Source organism: Vicugna pacos, chromosome 20 (assembly GCF_048564905.1).
Source record: "Vicugna pacos chromosome 20, VicPac4, whole genome shotgun sequence".
NCBI lineage: Eukaryota > Metazoa > Chordata > Mammalia > Artiodactyla > Camelidae > Vicugna > Vicugna pacos.
This window is the reverse complement of record NC_133006.1, coordinates 11,182,295-11,199,612: the sequence shown is the minus strand read 5'-3', so window position 1 is coordinate 11,199,612 and position 17,318 is coordinate 11,182,295. Positions and strand designations below refer to the sequence as shown.

The 17,318-nt window shown below is 39.9% G+C and overlaps 1 long non-coding RNA gene across 2 annotated transcripts in view; it reads right to left on the bottom strand.

The window, feature by feature from the left end:
- LOC116284705 (uncharacterized) overlaps nt 1–17,318 on the bottom strand; it is a 299,362-nt gene that overhangs the window by 137,628 nt on the left and 144,416 nt on the right. For both annotated transcript variants that reach the window (XR_012062108.1, XR_012062109.1), the window contains exon 3: nt 16,201–16,331. This is a non-coding gene — a long non-coding RNA (uncharacterized lncRNA). The remainder of the gene's footprint in view (nt 1–16,200; nt 16,332–17,318) is intronic.

Below are 17,318 nucleotides of genomic sequence, written 5' to 3'. Positions count from 1 at the left end.
AAGCCTAGAAGACCTTGCCTTCCAGTCCTCAATATTTGTAAACTTTGATCCTTATTACTTATTCAATTCCAGCTCTATCTCCTCTCAGAAGCCTTTCCAGCTCACCCTAAACCACTTAATTACTCCTATTCCTTAGCTGTTAAAACACATTTTGCCTCGATCTCTGATTTGGCATTAATTATATTAAGACCTTGCATTGATTTTCAAGTATACGTTATATTCCAAGGAAGAACAGAATGGGCTGACAGCAGGGCTGTCCCCTAGCGCTCCTCTATCTCACAAAGCCTTACGAAGACGAGGTCATTTGAACAAATGAGAACGCGTTGTCTGAAAATGCAAACCTGAAGCCCATTTACTCCCATAATATTTCTCTCTTGCCCTACAGCCTACCTCTGCATTTAAGATATGTTCATACAAATCTGCTTAGAGATATAATCACTGTAATTTTCACTGGCTAGTCTCTTTGCTGGCCCAACACGTAAGAGAACACTAACAGCCAGAGACATGAATGAAATTATTTCTCACTGAAGCCTTTCTGATCTAAGAGGAAATTTAAGACTTTGAAATAAGCAAAGGGGATTACCGAGTGCCCTTTCAGTGGGATGCGAGCGCCTCTGAAGATTATCTCACCCTATAGCATGCTGTCAAGTATGTTGTTTAACAAGTGCTGTTGCTGCACAGTATTATATGTCACAGGTGTACAATATATAGCGACTCACAATGTTTGAAGGTGATACTCCATTCATAGTTACTAAAAATAGTAGCTCTATTCCCCATGTTGTACAATGTACCCTTGTAGAGTATTTTACATGTAACTGTTTGCACCTCTAAGTCTTCCCCCCTTACCTTGCCCCTCCTCCTTTCCCTCTCCCCACTGGTAACCACTAGTAGTTCTGTTTCTTTTTTGTTATATTCACTAGCCTGTTTTATTTTTTAGATTGCACCTATAAGTGAGATCATACAGCATTTGTCTTTCTCTGTTTGACTTACTTCACTGAGCACAGTGCCCTCCACGTGCATCCATGTGGCTGCAGAAGGCAAAAGCTCACTCCTTTCTATGGCTCTGTAGTACTTACTCCATTGTATACATACACCACATCTCCTCTGTCCACAGGAGGGAACCCAGTAATACTCTGAGTTTTTATATAAGGGGCCAGACATCTCAGACGTGGCATGTCACGTCATGTGACTTGAGGAAAGTGTGAAAGGGAGCCTTGGGTGAGCAACTGGAGTGGGCCAGGGCGCGCTGGAGGCTCCTGCTCAAATATTCCCTTTCACAAAGACTGTTCTTTCTATTTTGTCTTAGGGCTTCCATTCCAAATAAATTCCAACTTCAACTTATCTAAATACAACTTTGAGTATTTCCTTCATCGGCTGAATAATATTCATTGGTCTCTTTCCACCTGCCCTAAAAGATTATCTTTCAAATTTGCAAGCATGGCAAACTCTCTTTATCTGAATGCTCTTTCCTTCTGTAGCCTATACAACTCCTACTTATTTTTCACAACCCAGTTGCAATTTCACTTATTAAATAAATCTTTGTCTACTGCCCCAGGCAGTGCGTCCCTTCCTTCCGAGGATTCCTGAAACACGGTGCGCCTATATCTTGAGATGACTGTGAGGATGAAATACAAAAATGCATGTGAAAGAACTCTGGGGGAAATGTGTATTGTATACACATAAGCAGAAGCAAATCTCCTCACAACGAATAAGACAGTATTTTGGCCCCGGGCAAGGAAAGGTGCGACGATGGCAATTTTGTTTTCAGAGGCACTGCGCAGAGAGTAGACCCTAAGCAAGGTGTGAGGAGAGAGATAAATACTGTCCAACTCAGAGCCCTCCAGGCCACAGCTGCCCGATGCAAATGTAACGTTTGCTGCCAACATGAGCCACATACATAATTTAACATTTCCTAGTGACATTTAAAAAGTAAAAATAAACAGGTGAAATTACGTATGATATATTAACTTAACTCAACAGCCAAAATACTGTTATTCCAACGTATATATAAAATTTTTGACATATTTTACATTCTATATTTTGCACTAGGTCTTTGAAATCTGGTGTCTGTTTTACCCTCACAGCACAACTCAGTCCTGACATTTCAAGGGCCCAGGAGGGACATGTGGCTTGTGGCCCCTGCATTGGACAGTGCAGCTCTGGTCTCGCAGGCACTGGGGGAGAGAGTTAAGATACACATACAATATTTCATTTGTTCCAACAGTTTGCCTCACTGAATAGCACCACCTCCCGTAATGTGAGCGTGCTTGCCCGCATTTAAAAATAGCCCACTGCTGAAAAATTAGTTTCACGTACTTCCAGATTAATTTCTCAGAGTCACAGAACATGTTTCATCGTCTTTTAACTACCTTAACTCATCCTAACAAGCACAGAATCAGTTTGTCTTGAAAAGCTCAAATGTTCAAAATACACCATTGCAGCCTCAGACATAGCCAGTGCTGCAGCCCCTAGGCACATATGACTATTTAAGTGCAAATTAGTTAAAATTAAATAAAATTGAAGGTCTAGTGTGTCAGTCGCATTAGCCACATTTCAATGTTCACAAGCTAGTGGCAACCAATTGGGCAGGGCAGACAAGGAACATTTCTGTCATCTCGGAAAGTTCTATGGGACAAAACTGCTGCAGACAGTTGTAGCATAAATTAGCTAATGAATTTAGAGACTGGTAAGTTTTTTTTTTTTTTTGATCTAGATTTGCTATTTTCTTTTTAATTTTGGAAAGGAACATTTACATTTTAAATGCGTTTTCAATGGCTTCTCTAAAAGACATAAATTGGCTTACAGAACATGGACTTTTCTGGCTTCCCCTGTAATAGTCTGTTGGTGTTGCCACGAGTTTATTTAATTAATTTGTAAATCGTATTGAGAACTCTGCTCCCCAACTGTGATGAATCTGCCACCTCCGTTAGCATGACAATTTTTAAAAAATCATTTTTTAAGAATCCAGGACAAAGCAGTAGGTGAGAAGTTGCAGTGGGTCAACATCTTGAATTTGATTTACTTCTTGCTTTTTTTCTCCTGAATTTAGCTCAATTTTAATTGTCTCAAAGCCTGCTTTCATTACCTTTTTAATCATTCTCTAACACCATTATCGAGACTCACCCCAAACCCACTAGAAGGTATTTGTTGCTTTTATTGCTTTATCTTCTAACGATAGAGCTCCCTTATGGCCTAATTGTTAGACTCTTATTATTTTCCACCAAGTTTAAATTCATCACAGTCACTGTGACTGAGAAATGAGACCACCTAAAATTGATGCTGGACTGTTTTGAATGAGGAACACGTTGTGGCCATGACATACCCTGCCAGGTTCATAAGGATCAATTTTTCTGTATGTGAAAATATTGTAACATGAGATATTTGCATCATTTGCAACAATGCTCTGTGGCCTGTTCACTTATTTTGCTCCTGCCCAGAGATTCTTTCGAACACATTTCCTATTAACCATTTTCTATGTTAAATTATGTCCCTTTGCTTCTGACTAATTTTCACCTCATATCCAAAGAGACAATGAATATCTCCACTGCCAGGAAAGTCTTTGAAAAACCTAAAAATGTAATGACAGACCAATGGAAAAAAGAACAGTTTTTATAAACTATTTCAAGTGGTAATGATAAAAAGGAAGACTGAAATAGTAGTCTGTCATTCATTTCTATCAACTCCATACGTAGTGGACCACTGACCTGTCTGGATTTTCTATTTTAGTAGTTTTATCATGGATAGATGCACACTCTCCCTTCTCTGTAATCGTAGACATACAGATGATAATGAGTAAGTGAAAAAAAAACAGGCAAATAAATTTTTTAAAAAACTTAAACAATGAAAAACAGAGAAGCTGTGACCCAAATAGCAGTGTTGATCAGAAACAGCAAAATACCCAGACAGAAAATGGGCCCAACAGCGTGTCATAAAGCGATGGCTTCATAATGTCCAGGGGCCAGCTGGCTGTGTGGACTCAACTATTTGACTCCTGGGGTATAAACATCAGGGCGTCCCTACGAATTATAATGAGATGCGACTAAAGCATAACCAAATTAATATAACGCACACAAAGCACATGTGGAAGAGACAGAAAAGATACAGGAGCAGGTAGGTGGGGACTCAGGTTGGAGCAGTCCCACTGATCCAGCTCCACGCTGAGGCGGGGACCCCGCACAGTCAGGGTCTCCAGGGATGTGAACCACCTTGAGGTCCTCACCTGCCTTGTGTCAGTCAAAAATCAATTGATTGTTAACCTAGAAAGTATAATGTTGACTGGCTTGAGACAGTATCTTTTCGTCTTAAAACTATAAATGTTACTCTGACTCAAGTAGTTGTATCAAGAAATATTTACATCACTCTCAGCATGTATGAAATAAATAGGAAAAAATGGAATCAACAAAATGTACCAATAATTAATAGAATAATTTGGTGCTATGTTAAATATAAGAACAATGGTGAGTTTTATAATCACTAAAATGATGTGTGTGTGTTTTCTGTGTGTTTTAAAGATGTTTAAAGGCTTAAAAAAAAAAAAGTCACACAAAACCCTAAATGTATTAGCGTGTCATTCTCAGTTTTAACCACATATTGCAATCATTTGGGAAAGGTGTAAAACTACTGACAAGTGGGAAAATTGAATCAAAATCTTTGGAGCTGAGGCCAGGGCTTCGATGTTCCTTTGAAGTTTCCCCTACAATTTTCCTGTGCAGTCAGGGACGAGAGCCCCTTATTTAGAGAGATTTGACTATTTACGTTTGCAACGAATTTTTAAATGTTGAATAGTATTTGATTTGTAAGATGTACACTATACTGAGTTTGTTTACGGGTTTTAATGTAAAATTCTGAAAAAAATTACTAGATTGAACATTAAACAAAATATAAATAGTAGAGAATGTGTGCCACACACAAAAGGCCCTTTAGAAGATTAAAAACTTCAGTCACGTGTCCGGGACACAATTGGAAATCTACCTGTCTTAGTCTGAGGTGCCTCCTCCTGTGATTTAAAGCCTTAAAACAAATTTCATAAGTAGATAAAATCACACAGACTGTATAGTACGGTTGATAGAGGCTGATGATAAATATAGATGATAGATAATAGACAGATGCCAGATACAGACAAAGTGTAAATTATTTTAGACAATAACTAAAAGTGGTTAATACTGGATGACAGATTAAGAGCGGAAGCTGGATAAAAGAGCTTAAAAATCTCTCCACACTCACTTTGATATTGTTCTTGTATGTTGCACTGTAACCGTGAGACTGATTAACTGAAAGTGGTGATACATTTTGGGCAGGAAACTCTCAAGCTGCCTTAAGCATACTAAGAGGATACACTATTATGGATCAGGGGTGTGTCTGCACACGTGTTTATGATTCTGTGTGTGGATGTGTGTGCTGGGAAGATGGGAGTTCCGTTGAAATATCTGGACGGAAACCACCAAATGAGGAATTAGGGATAGTTAGAGTAGGAATGTAAATGAAAAAAGCCAAAGGAATGAAAACCGGTTGGTTGGGGAGATAATGCAGTAATCACAGTAATCGTATAATAGCATTTGTTGGAAAATTTGCTATAGTTCAGTCACTGAGTGGTGCAGAACGTGCTTTCAGAAATGGGATTTTCATACTAAGACAAGTAAGAAAGAGATGAAAAAGCGACCAGAATCAGGGACAGTTGCAAAATGTGTTAGACAAGTGTTCAGGAGACATGAACAATTTAACTGGGCAGAGAAGCAAGTCAAACGAAACTAAACCTAAAACTTCCACAGGAAAGAACGCAGTTTCCACAGGGATCTCAGAACTGCGTGTGTGTGTGTGTGTGTGTGAGAGAGAGAGAGAGAGAGAGAGAGAGGCAGAGAGAAACAGCAAGGGAGCTCAAAAAGGCAGAGCTAGAAATAAGATATTTCAACAACAACAAAAGAAACTACAAGAGAAAAAAAAAGATGCCTTAAGAATCTTTATCTTGTAAACACATATGCCAAGTAAAGGAAGAAGAAACTGTATAATGTACACAATGTGCAGGTGAAAAATGAATACTTTGTACCTGAAACAAATTCCAGAATAAAAATAGCTGTGTGCTGAACAAGATTCCAAATATTTTGTGCTGTAGAAGGTATTTAACCTTATAGAAGAAGCATGCTGGAAGAACTAAAAGGTCAAAATATTTTAAATTTACGCAGTGAGTTGCTAAATCAAAATTAAGTACTTACTCATAAAGCTCTTTGATTTTTGTTCTGCTTTTATTAAGGGTAAAATGTTTGGAGACTTTGAATGTATATTTATATTCTGTGGGATGACAGGAAAATAAATTATTCAAAGCGGATATTGGTGTGAACCTCTGGCTGCTTGAGGGTACCCTGTTTCTCCACTAGGTAATTTCTGCTTTATTTGCCTTGTCTTTATGAAATATTTAACAGATGCATCAGAGCTTTTCTCGGTTGCTCAGTAATGAGTTTAGTAAATTTCCAAGCGGCTGGAATAACATCTCACTATTTGAAAAGAAAGGAGTTGTGACACTGGCATGAATGCCTTAATAACAAATCCATCACTTGTCATAGTTCACCCAACCTGAGAACATTTGTGAAAGACAAGAATCTTAGTTCCTTAGCTTTTTTGACATGAAGCTCAAGATATTTATAAGTGTTGAAGAGTTAGAATTTCAGAGTGCATCAGATTACCATCCCATCTCTCAAACAGAGAGAGCTTAATGCTATTTGCATTGTTTGGAAAAGGTAAGTGATTATAGAAAACTCACAGTTGTATACACACACGTGCACGTGCGCGCACACACACACACATACACAGAGTGAGTTAGTAGAAAAGAAACTTTTTTTAACAAATCAGAATTAACTTTTTAAAGTATTTACTTTTTTAAGCAAATAGGTCTTCAAATAAATTTATTATTAACGTGCTCCTGGTATAATGTGACAAGAGTTCATTTATTATAACATGTTGGGAGATATTTTTTAATATTATTTTGCATCAGGATTAGTAAGTGGCCGAGAAAGTGTTTACATGTGTTTTGATGAGAGTTTAGCAGAGATTTCTTTAACCATGGCTCATCGAGGGCTGTAGTACCAGACGATCTTGGCTGTGTTGAAGCTGAGCAAAGGTACAATAACTGGTTGCAATTCACAACCTACCACATCTCTCTCCAAATCTGTCCTCTTGGCTCTCTCAGAGTTTTAAAATGAGACATGGAAAAATCCCCTGTGTGTTCCCTTCTGGTCTTTTCCCATCCCCTCACTATACCATCAGACATGGTAATTACTATAAAAATAGCCAAAAACTGAAATATCACAGTTTTGTATTCCTAAGAAACTTCACCGTCCAAACATGTTATCTCTATTTAAGTAATTAAATAACTATACATAGATCAGTGGAAACTGAAGCTGGGCAAAATTATAAAAGCATATTTTAGGATATCCATTTACACTAGCAATATCTTAATTAAGCTGAGTGGAGGTTTGAACAAGGATAACCCCAAGTGCCTTAATCACAGACATTTTTTCTGTAGCTCAGCGAAACTTGAAAGCAAGAGAATCAAGGCTGAAAGTCCAAATAGTGCAGTAACTGATGATTATAGAGAGTTATTTTTTCCCTCCCAGTGTTGACAAAGTCCGTGAGCCTTTAACAGTAATAAAATATATTAATGACAGAGTATGTGATACGAATGTTAATAAAAGAAAAAAGTTTATCTCAGTATCTTCTTACACCACTTTTTACGAATAGTAATTGATGAAAAACCAAAGCTTAGAAAAATAACAGCTTCTCATTTTGATTAGAGTTTAAGATAAACTCTAAACTGAGTTTATAGAGTCATGATTCTTATATGCAGTTACATTTGACAGCAGAATGTTTTGCTACAACTTAAAATCATAATCTTTATTTATTTATTCCTAGGCTGTCATTCAAAAAAAAAAAACAAGATACATTTGATTTTTATCTTAACTTTTCAGTTGTTTTTCTCTTTTGAAGTGAGAGGTTATTTATGGTTGCCTGGATCACATTTCTCTTAATGTAAAGTGAACTGAAATATCTGACGGGTAATGACAGGTGCCCTGATGAAGCCTAGAAACAGCAGATAAATAAGGGTCTGCTTTAGCCCTATTGTCATGAAACAAAGTCAAGTCAGAGCATTCTGGGGCTCTATTTACATGTGCTTTGGGGGAGGGAAAGAAACATGAATTTTGTCCTTCAAGGCTTGTCCTTTTCCTCTGTCTTGGGAGCAGAGAACGACTACTGTATCTCCAAAAGGAAAAAACAAAACAAAACAAAACAAACACACACACACACAAAGATTGTTGGAGGTATGGGAAGTTATTCCCAGTGCGCAAGTAAGTTCAGGAAAGGCAGATTAAAAAAGCAAAGGTGATTCTTCAAAGTGGCAGACATTCTACAAAAAAACACACCCAGTTCTCTCTCTCTCTCACACACACACACACACACACACACACAGAGGCAGTGGTGTGCTGACACTAGCTTGCATGGCTCACTAGGCCAGATATTTTGCACACTGGTTGTTAAACTCTTGATATTTTGAAATTGGCCGCGATGAGAGTATGACTCAGAAATTGTCAGCTGACACAAAAAAGGACTTTGTGTGTGTGTGTGTGTTGGTGAGCTAATTCAACAACACACCACTGCCTGTAGGGCCTTTATTTGCTGCTTTTTTGTCCTTTACTTTCTGTTCTTTAATCTTTTGCTTCGTTCCCTGGGGAAGAAAAGGATATAACTTACTTATTTGCTTCTATGACACCTTCCCTTCTTGATGGAGACAGAGAGACTCTATATATTTATTCATTCTCCTCACATCCCATCCCAACAGAGAAGACCCTTCCAACAGCAGATGGATCAATGACACCTCAACAAAACAGAATAACTGGCAGCCATGCACAGAGAGACACTTTGGCTACCAAGGGTCTTTTCCAACTTGGCATAAACTATATGAGGAGTAGAAAGTCTCAGGAAAAAGAGGAACATTCTTTTTGATCATACAGTCCCATTAATGCTTTCTATGGATCCAAATGAAAAAAAAAAAAAAAGACTTGGCTAAATATAATATGAGACCCAACTTCCTTTTCCCATTTCCCCTGGCTTCCCAGCTGGTACTTGTAATAGACTCTGTAGCAACAGCTGATAGTACGAACATTTGGAATCCTGAGAACCAGCTCTGCATGGGAGAAGATAATCAGGATGCAGACGTCGTTAAATGACACCTCTCCAAGGCTGGCTGGGCTCCTTAGTTCTACAGACTATTTCCCAGGATCATAATGACTAGAGGAACAAGAACGATGTAAAACTAAATCATCAGTTGATGTTTTACAGCTATGACCTATGTTTGCACAAATTGCAGTCAACCAAACATGCATCAGAATAACTACCCTAACTGCCAATTACCACGTGCCAGGTCTTCATGCTACCCAGTATCTGTGCAGCATGTGACACTGCTCACCATCACATCCCTTGAAAAAACTTCCCTCCCTTGTCTTGAGAGCGATTCATTTTGTGCTTCCCCACACCAGGGTTGATGGTCCCAGTTTTCCTGTGTTACCTCTTATCTATTCACCCAGTAAGTGCCGCTTTGTCCTACATTTACTTCTGTGACTTTGACCTTAATTGAACAATAGAGCTGAAGAGTCTAGTTCAGTGCCTTTCATGCAGTGCAACATAGGGACAGGTCTTCTTCCCCCTGCTCCTCTAGCTCTCAGCAGGGCCACTGTCTTCTATGCTTTCCAACAGTGCCCTGTTAGGAGCCCTAAGATCTCTTTCTGCAGCCCTGAGCCCCAAACTCACAAAGCCACAAACTCTTGGTTATTGTCTCTTAATCCTTCCCTGGAAAATCAAAATTCACCTTCTCAAAACTGAAAGCATTATCCCCAGTCCCTTGAAAGTCTTCTCCCTCCACTGTCCCCCATCTCGGGGAATGGAATCATATTTCACTTGTGATGAAAACAAGAAAGATTAGATTCATCTTTGATTCTCCCTCTTCTTCACTCAAAACTTCCATTTATATTTAAATTCTGGCAATTTGATGTTCAGTGTATTTCTTAAATTCTCCCTTTGATCTTTTTTCTTTTTCTATTACTACCCTCTGTCGGCTGTTACACTTCCCCTGGACCTTGTTCACGGTGTGGTCTTCTCCTTGCATTTTCTCAATCCATCACTTACGTTATTCCAACCCATCTGCTTCTTGCCATCAGAATTATATTTCCAGAATTCTCTCCAGATCCTTCCGCCCACTCTCAGATTCTTTCTATGGCCCTCCTGCCAACGGGAAGGCTTGCAGCACACTGTGCACTGATCTTTTCAGCTTCATTTCCCTGAATCCCTCAGTCTCTCCAGGAATACCTGCATCTCTGTTGGCTCCTTTCAGAACACTTTTATTTCCTTGAATCTTTCTTCACATAGTCTCTGCATTCTGAAATGCCACTCACTGGACCACCTGATGAAATCCTTGCAAATTATTCAAAACCCAATCCCCAAACGTAGTTAAACCAACCAGACCTCCTTTCTGAGGAATTACCCAGCTGCCTTTCCCTGAATTCTTCTAGCCTGGTGTTTAGGACTTTAGAACTGTCCGTCATTCGCACCTTCTTTTGTTGTTGTTCATCTTTTGTTTCTGTCATTATATGTCAGCTCACCATGTTTCCTCTTCTATCACATTTGAATGACAAAATTAAATTCATTTCTGTGTATCCAACACATTTCAAACACCTGATACATAAGAGACACTAAATAAATTATAGCTGAATAAATGTATTGCATATGTATTGCAAGTAAGTAATTTGTCCAGTTTGAGGGTTCTGTTGCTGACTGTTTTTGGAATGCATTCCCCTGTTTAATGTTTTAAGAGAGAATTTGAAGATACACCCTGGCTTCTATAACCCCTGGTGAGAAGCTATTTGAATATTGAAGAACAAATTTGCTTTAATTAGCCTCACTATTCTGTCTCTTATTTAGAAGATGAGCTGAAAATATACTCTTTTGAAGTAATTTCTGTACTTTTTTGTGAGATACTCTATTAGGAATAGACTGGAATTCAAATCTTACAGGTAGAATATATTATTAACCACTGCCTCCATTTACTTTACAGTTTTCCCAGTTTTCTTTGAATGGCCAAAGAGCACACCCAGTATATCTGAGGGGGAGGAGTAGAAATTTTTAAAAACTCAATCTATTGATCATAATAACAAGCACACACTATGTGCCAGTCAATATTCTGTTTACTTTATATAAATTAGCACGTTTAACTTTTACAACAACCCCCTGTGGTAGGTACTACTAATACACCCATTTTACAGAGAAAGACACTGAGGCACAGGACTTGCCCAAAACACAGAACCGTCAGCATTTGAGCAGGATGTGAACCCAGGGGCACTGATTCCACCTCTCATGGTCTTTCTGGCTGTCCTACAAGCCTTTCATTAACAGATGCAACTCATATGCAAAAAGTAAGTAAAAAGCCAAATAAAGCAGGAGGTGAGTTGAGGTTTAAGGAGTTCAGCAGAAAGGCAAGAGAAGGCGCACTTAATTTTGACTGATGTCAGAAACTGATGCGGAGAGGAGAGGGCCACCTGAATGCACTCATTTGTGAGCGGGGCTCTGACACGCCGCCGCTTTAAGGGCAAGTCAGGGCTCCGTGGATCACCTTTCTTTGCACTCTAAGCTTCTCCCCACCCCACAAAATCAGCAATTTCCACTTCCTTCTATCTGTGCCATCATCTCAGTATCACAGACCCTTCCACACTCTCCCCACGACTGCAGAGAATTGCATCAGTACGTGTTAAGCAGTTTACATCAGGATGTGTACGCCCTTAGCTTTATAACAAAATGCTACTCCCCAAGCATTTCTTTTTTTTTACTATTTTATTTATTATTGTTATTTAACTATTTTATTTTGGCAGGGGGAGGTAATCAGCTTTGTTTATTTATAGAGGAGGTGCTGGGGGTTGAACCCAGGACCCTGTACACACTAGGCAGACGCTCTACCGCTTGAGCTACACCCTCCCCACCCTCACCTAGCATTTCTGAACTCAGAGGGTTGTCAGCAGATGATTGGAGGGCAGCCCAGTCCGCAGGCCCTTTCACAGAGTCGCGTAGCAACCCTGCCTCTCCCTCCCAAAGAAACACTCTTACTCATGGTTTTCTGGACAAATGTCAGCTTTGAGTGCACACTGCTTAAATCCTAAAAATTCTGAGGTGAGATCTTTTATTATAGCTTTGTTAAGTGGTAAGTAATGATATTCAAGCCACACACACAAGCATTTGCTGATTCATTTATTTTAGCTAGAATCTAAAACTACTTTTCTTTTGCTAAATCTCCCAAAGATCACTAACCCTTTGCCTTTCTCTGCCTGCAATTACGTGAAAAAGAAAAAGCACAGATGTCCTCTAAGCCGGTCTTTTAAGCTGTGTAAACATAAAATTGATTCACATTTTATTTAATCAGTACAAATCAGGAGAACATTTTTGGAGGAGGGATAAAGAGATGATGTTTTGAGCTGTTTAGATCTCTTCCTCCTCCCTCCCCATCATTTCACAAACCTCTCACCTATAATCAGTGCACAGGTGGAATCTCAGGTCCAGCATTAAGTAATTCACTAAATTAAAAAAAAAAAATCTGATCTGCAAAACTCTTGAGTCATTAAGAGAAAAGAAAATGGAGAAAATATGTTGCGCTTTCTAGGTAACTCTTCATCAACTGAAATGATGACTGATTTGCAGTATCTTTTGAAATGCTGGAAACATTTTCTACATCCCTCAATGTATCAAATACCAGGGTGGCTGAAACTCTTCCAAGGGCAATATCTGAAGGGCCCCTTTCACTCTTTCCCCTCCACTGACTCCCACAAAAGGAAAACTGTCTTTAAAATGTAATTATTTCTTTTATTAGAGGCAATGAAATATTTACTAAAACTACTCTAAAGGATTTCCATCAGGTAAGCACCTTCACTCCCACTTGCTAAGAGTCTGTGGTTAAGCAGATCAGCCCTTGAGCCTCAGTTTTCCTCATCCGTAGCATGGACGGATGACTGATGTCCTACGGAAAGCATTCAGCAGCAGCGTGCCTGTCTGTTGAGTTTGTGTAACTTAGACCACCAGTCTAGCAACAGGAGTCTACGGAGGTAGGTGAAATAATCATCAAATGAGTTTGTTGTGAGAATTACACAAGTTGAGATATGAACTTAACGGAATAACGCCTGGCCAATACTAACGGCTCAACATAAATTACTTTGCTTACAATGCCGCCATTATTTCCCAGTTAGAAAATAAGGTGTTACTCGCCCTATGACAAACAAGTAGAACTTTTTCCCTAATTCCCCTTATATCCCTGAACCTTCCTTACTTCCTTGTTAGAAGTTACAACTAAGGCCTTACTAGGCAGTGAGGTTCCTGCAGGAAAGGCTATTTTTCTGATCACCTTTGTATTCCTTCTGTTTGCAAGACCATTTGGGAGGTCTTTACCCTTGGTTGTTGTTGTGTTTGGCAAATGTTTATTTGAGATAAGGGCTGGGTTCCTGGAGGTAGGAGAGAAAGGATGAAATAAGAGCTGTCAAGATTGGCGTCGCTTTGAAGGGTTGGCATTAAAAATCAAACTTCATCTATTTTGCATTTTGCCAACATGCAAGCAGCCGAGGAGAGAGTGTGGGGGAGTGTCTCTGCGGGCCTGTGGACAGAGGGCTGGACCTGGCATTTAAACATTTTTTAGCCCAAGGCAGATTTGTGGGGCACTATACATTGTTTCCTCTCTGCATCTGGGAAAACAGTGAGTCTGCAAAGTGCAAGCCAAGGTACCAGTCCTCCTTGCCATTTCTTTCGTCTTTTTTACTGTGTTTATTGATTTTCTGAAGCTGCCTTGTACTCAGCCTTCCTCTGGGCTCAGTAACAACAGGAGCCAATATGCGGGCTGTGCCCCTGTTCCTCGGAGGTTTCCAGAGATTGAACAGGACCCCGAGCTAGTGGACTCAATTTTAATAACATGACCAAATCAAGCAAAGGAAAAAATTCAAGCTCCACTGACTTGCATAGCTGCGCCTCAGGCCAGGACAAGACAGACCCATCAGAGACGACTTGCTACCCAAGACTGAAGGAAGAATAGAATCAAGTAACAAATGTAATCATGGCATTTAGTGCAGTGGTAAGAGGTTCCATTCAAGTGCACTGATCTACCCAGGGGTAACCCTTTTCCAAAGGGTAGCCAGTTATAAATCTTCCTGACAAACCTGGTCATCAACTGCAAATTCCAATCACTGGGTAGAGGTTTTATGCGAGCCCGCAGTGAGTGACACTTCAGGGCACAGGGCTTACGTTAATATGCTTAAGAGTTTTCACATCATATTCTCTGCACATTGTTCGATTTTCTTTGCCAACTGCAGTCAGTATTTCTTCCCATGAACGGAAGTGTTGACGTGCATTTGTCTATTACAATGTATTAACATTCACTTTAACTCACATACTGTGTGAATCATCACGACAATTCTACGAAGTGGGAAGGGCTGGCATTACTATCCATATACATGGATATACATGACTGAAACTCAGAGTTATCAATGCATGAGAAATAACTCAGCCTAAATTTGACATCTTTGCTCTTTCCAGTCCTGTGTTCTTTCCAACTTCAGTTTTGCCCTCAGCATTGCTCTAAACAGTCAGTCTGCCTGTCCTGGCCACCTTCCTTCTCCATTCTCCGCACCTACTATAGTGAAAAAGCATTACTTTCCCTACACCTCAAAGATCTCATTCTTCTCAACAAGGCTGTCACCTGCATAAAAAAATTAAGGCTTCCAGGCATGAACAACCTCCATTTCCCATTTTATCATTCATCGACACCCACATGCACATGCCTTTGACTTTCATTGCAAGAGAAGTGTGCACCTTTCGCATTAACCAATTCTTCTGTCTGTGCCTCTAATTGGTTCCTTTGTGTCAACTGCCATTCTCTCTCTCCTCTTCCTTGTTTCTGTCACAGTGTAAACTTCCCCAGCAAGAGACTGAGACTCTGGATGTGGCTCTGGGAGGCTGGCAAGGCAGAAGCCTGCGGACCAGCACCATCAGGGGCGACACAGGCGGGACTAAGCAGTGTGAGGGGTCCAACGGCAAAGTGGTGGCAGCAGAGCTCAGCACAGCCTACAGGAGCGTCCTAGAATGCGTCCTAGAATCAATAGCTTTCAGACATTTAATATGTCCTCCCTCTTAACATTCCTACTGCAACAAGATTCTTCCTTTGTTTTCATGTGCTCAAACAGAGGTTGTGCTTTTGTCATTAACTCCAAACTGCTGCTGTTCTAATTCCAACTCCAGTTACACAAAACATCTCACATCAGAATGTCGAAAGCCATCACTGTCCTGCTAACAAACATTCCCCAAAATGACCTCTACCAGCACCTGCTCCTCCATTACGGGCGGCTTTCCATCCTAGCCATCAGTCGCAGACTCATTAGCCTGCATCTCAGGCAAAGGGAAGTCGTCACCCTGTGACTCTTCCTTTTATTCCTGACATTAGTTTTTCGTTTTATGCCAGCACAAGGACCATACTCCATCACTACATTTTTTTCAGCCAAGACTCAGTTTTGGGGGGTTTTTTTTCCCTGTAGAACACCACAGTGTGATGACACTATTTCTTCTTGCGTGGGTCAGGACAGGATGTAACAAAAATGTCTTTTGCAGTCAGTGTGTTCTACTCCTGAGAATCACAGGAATACTTGTCACACGTGAAGTTCCAGCAGAGACCTGACACCACAGAGCACACATAATATGCTATTAGGTAAAGAGCTACGTATTAACCAAAAATGAAACAACAAGGCATTAAAAATACAGTATCAAAATCACAGCAAAGAAACCAATGACTAGAGGCTCCTGAGTTGAACGTACACAAATTAAATATACACGAACTAAATTCACTTGTATAAATATGTTTACATAACAGAGCTGGTAGCTGGGGATTGTTGCGCCTTCTTAAAACATACAGACATTCTGGAAACACTGGCTAGCTGATGATTCTCCCAGTAAATACAAGTTCCTCTATTCTGTGCTTCAGTATTTGCTAACTGGCTGCCGTTGTTATTATGTGTTCACCTAGAAAATCTCCTTTCTCCCCCTTTAAGTGTCATGGTATAAGGATTCTCAAAGTGTGATCTGGAGCTCCCAACCACAGAGAACCCCGAAGAGCAAAACTCTCTTCGTAATAACAGGACTTACCCTTTTCAGTCTCATTTTCCCATGAATGTATGGTGGATTGCCTAGAGGCGACCTACCAGGTAGTGTGGTAGCTGAACACAAGCCGATGCTGAGGACGAGCTGTCTTCTGTTAAGCCACACATTAACAAGATCTGTAAAAATATAAAATAATGACATTTTTCTTACTAGTTGTTTGCTTGTTTAGGAAAGTCAGGTTGTTTTAAAAATTAAAACATAGGTTAATTATATTAACAAGTAATGGGTTTTAAGTTAAATAATTTTTTAAGTTCTCAGTCTTACTTTCTCATGATAAATACCAGTAAACATAATTCTAATAAACTAACATTCTTTGGGTTTCCTAGCAACGTTTAGTAATGTAAAGAATATGGAGACTAAAATGTTTGAGAGCAGCTGTCAGAGAATACACCAGAGATGTTTTATTTATTTTTCTTGCTGTGTTCCCAGAGACTCACAAGCTGAGGAACAATTAGTCTGTAAGAATAAAATCCACCCTCCACCATCCCCCTCCCAGCGCTGGGAGGAGAAGAGAGTTAGGCATTGAATGTATCTCTGAGAGGGTCTCAAGAGACCTGCACCTTCACACCCCTTCCCGTCAGGTGAGATTCGGGGGCGGGGGTGGGGGTGAGTCAAGGTAAATTTGGGAGGCGATGAATTCCACCAAGAAGACTTCTGTTTTCTTGATGTTACTTGTTAATTTACTCCTCAAATCTATCCCTTTATTTTTACTGTCAATGCTACCACACTATTTCAGTGTTGGGCTAATGCAATATTCTACAGTCTGGTCTTCTGGGCTAAAATCTCCTTTCCTCTAATCTATACCACCAGAACAATTACCCCAAATTGAACTTTGTCAAAGATATCCTCACTTAGAAATATTAGTGACTTCCCCCACCGCCTGCAGCCTGAAGTCCAAACATCTTGGAATCTCAGGGTAACAGACTTTTCAGTCTATTGAGGAACACAGAAATCATCAGCCCCAAGCCCCGCGTGTTCTAAAATAAAAAACTGATGTCTGTAAGTGATGTGAGTTTATCATGGTCATATGAACAAGAGCAACATTATCAAATGGGCATTGTTGTTGAGTCTGCATCCGACATTCACGGTGCCACGAATTGTCC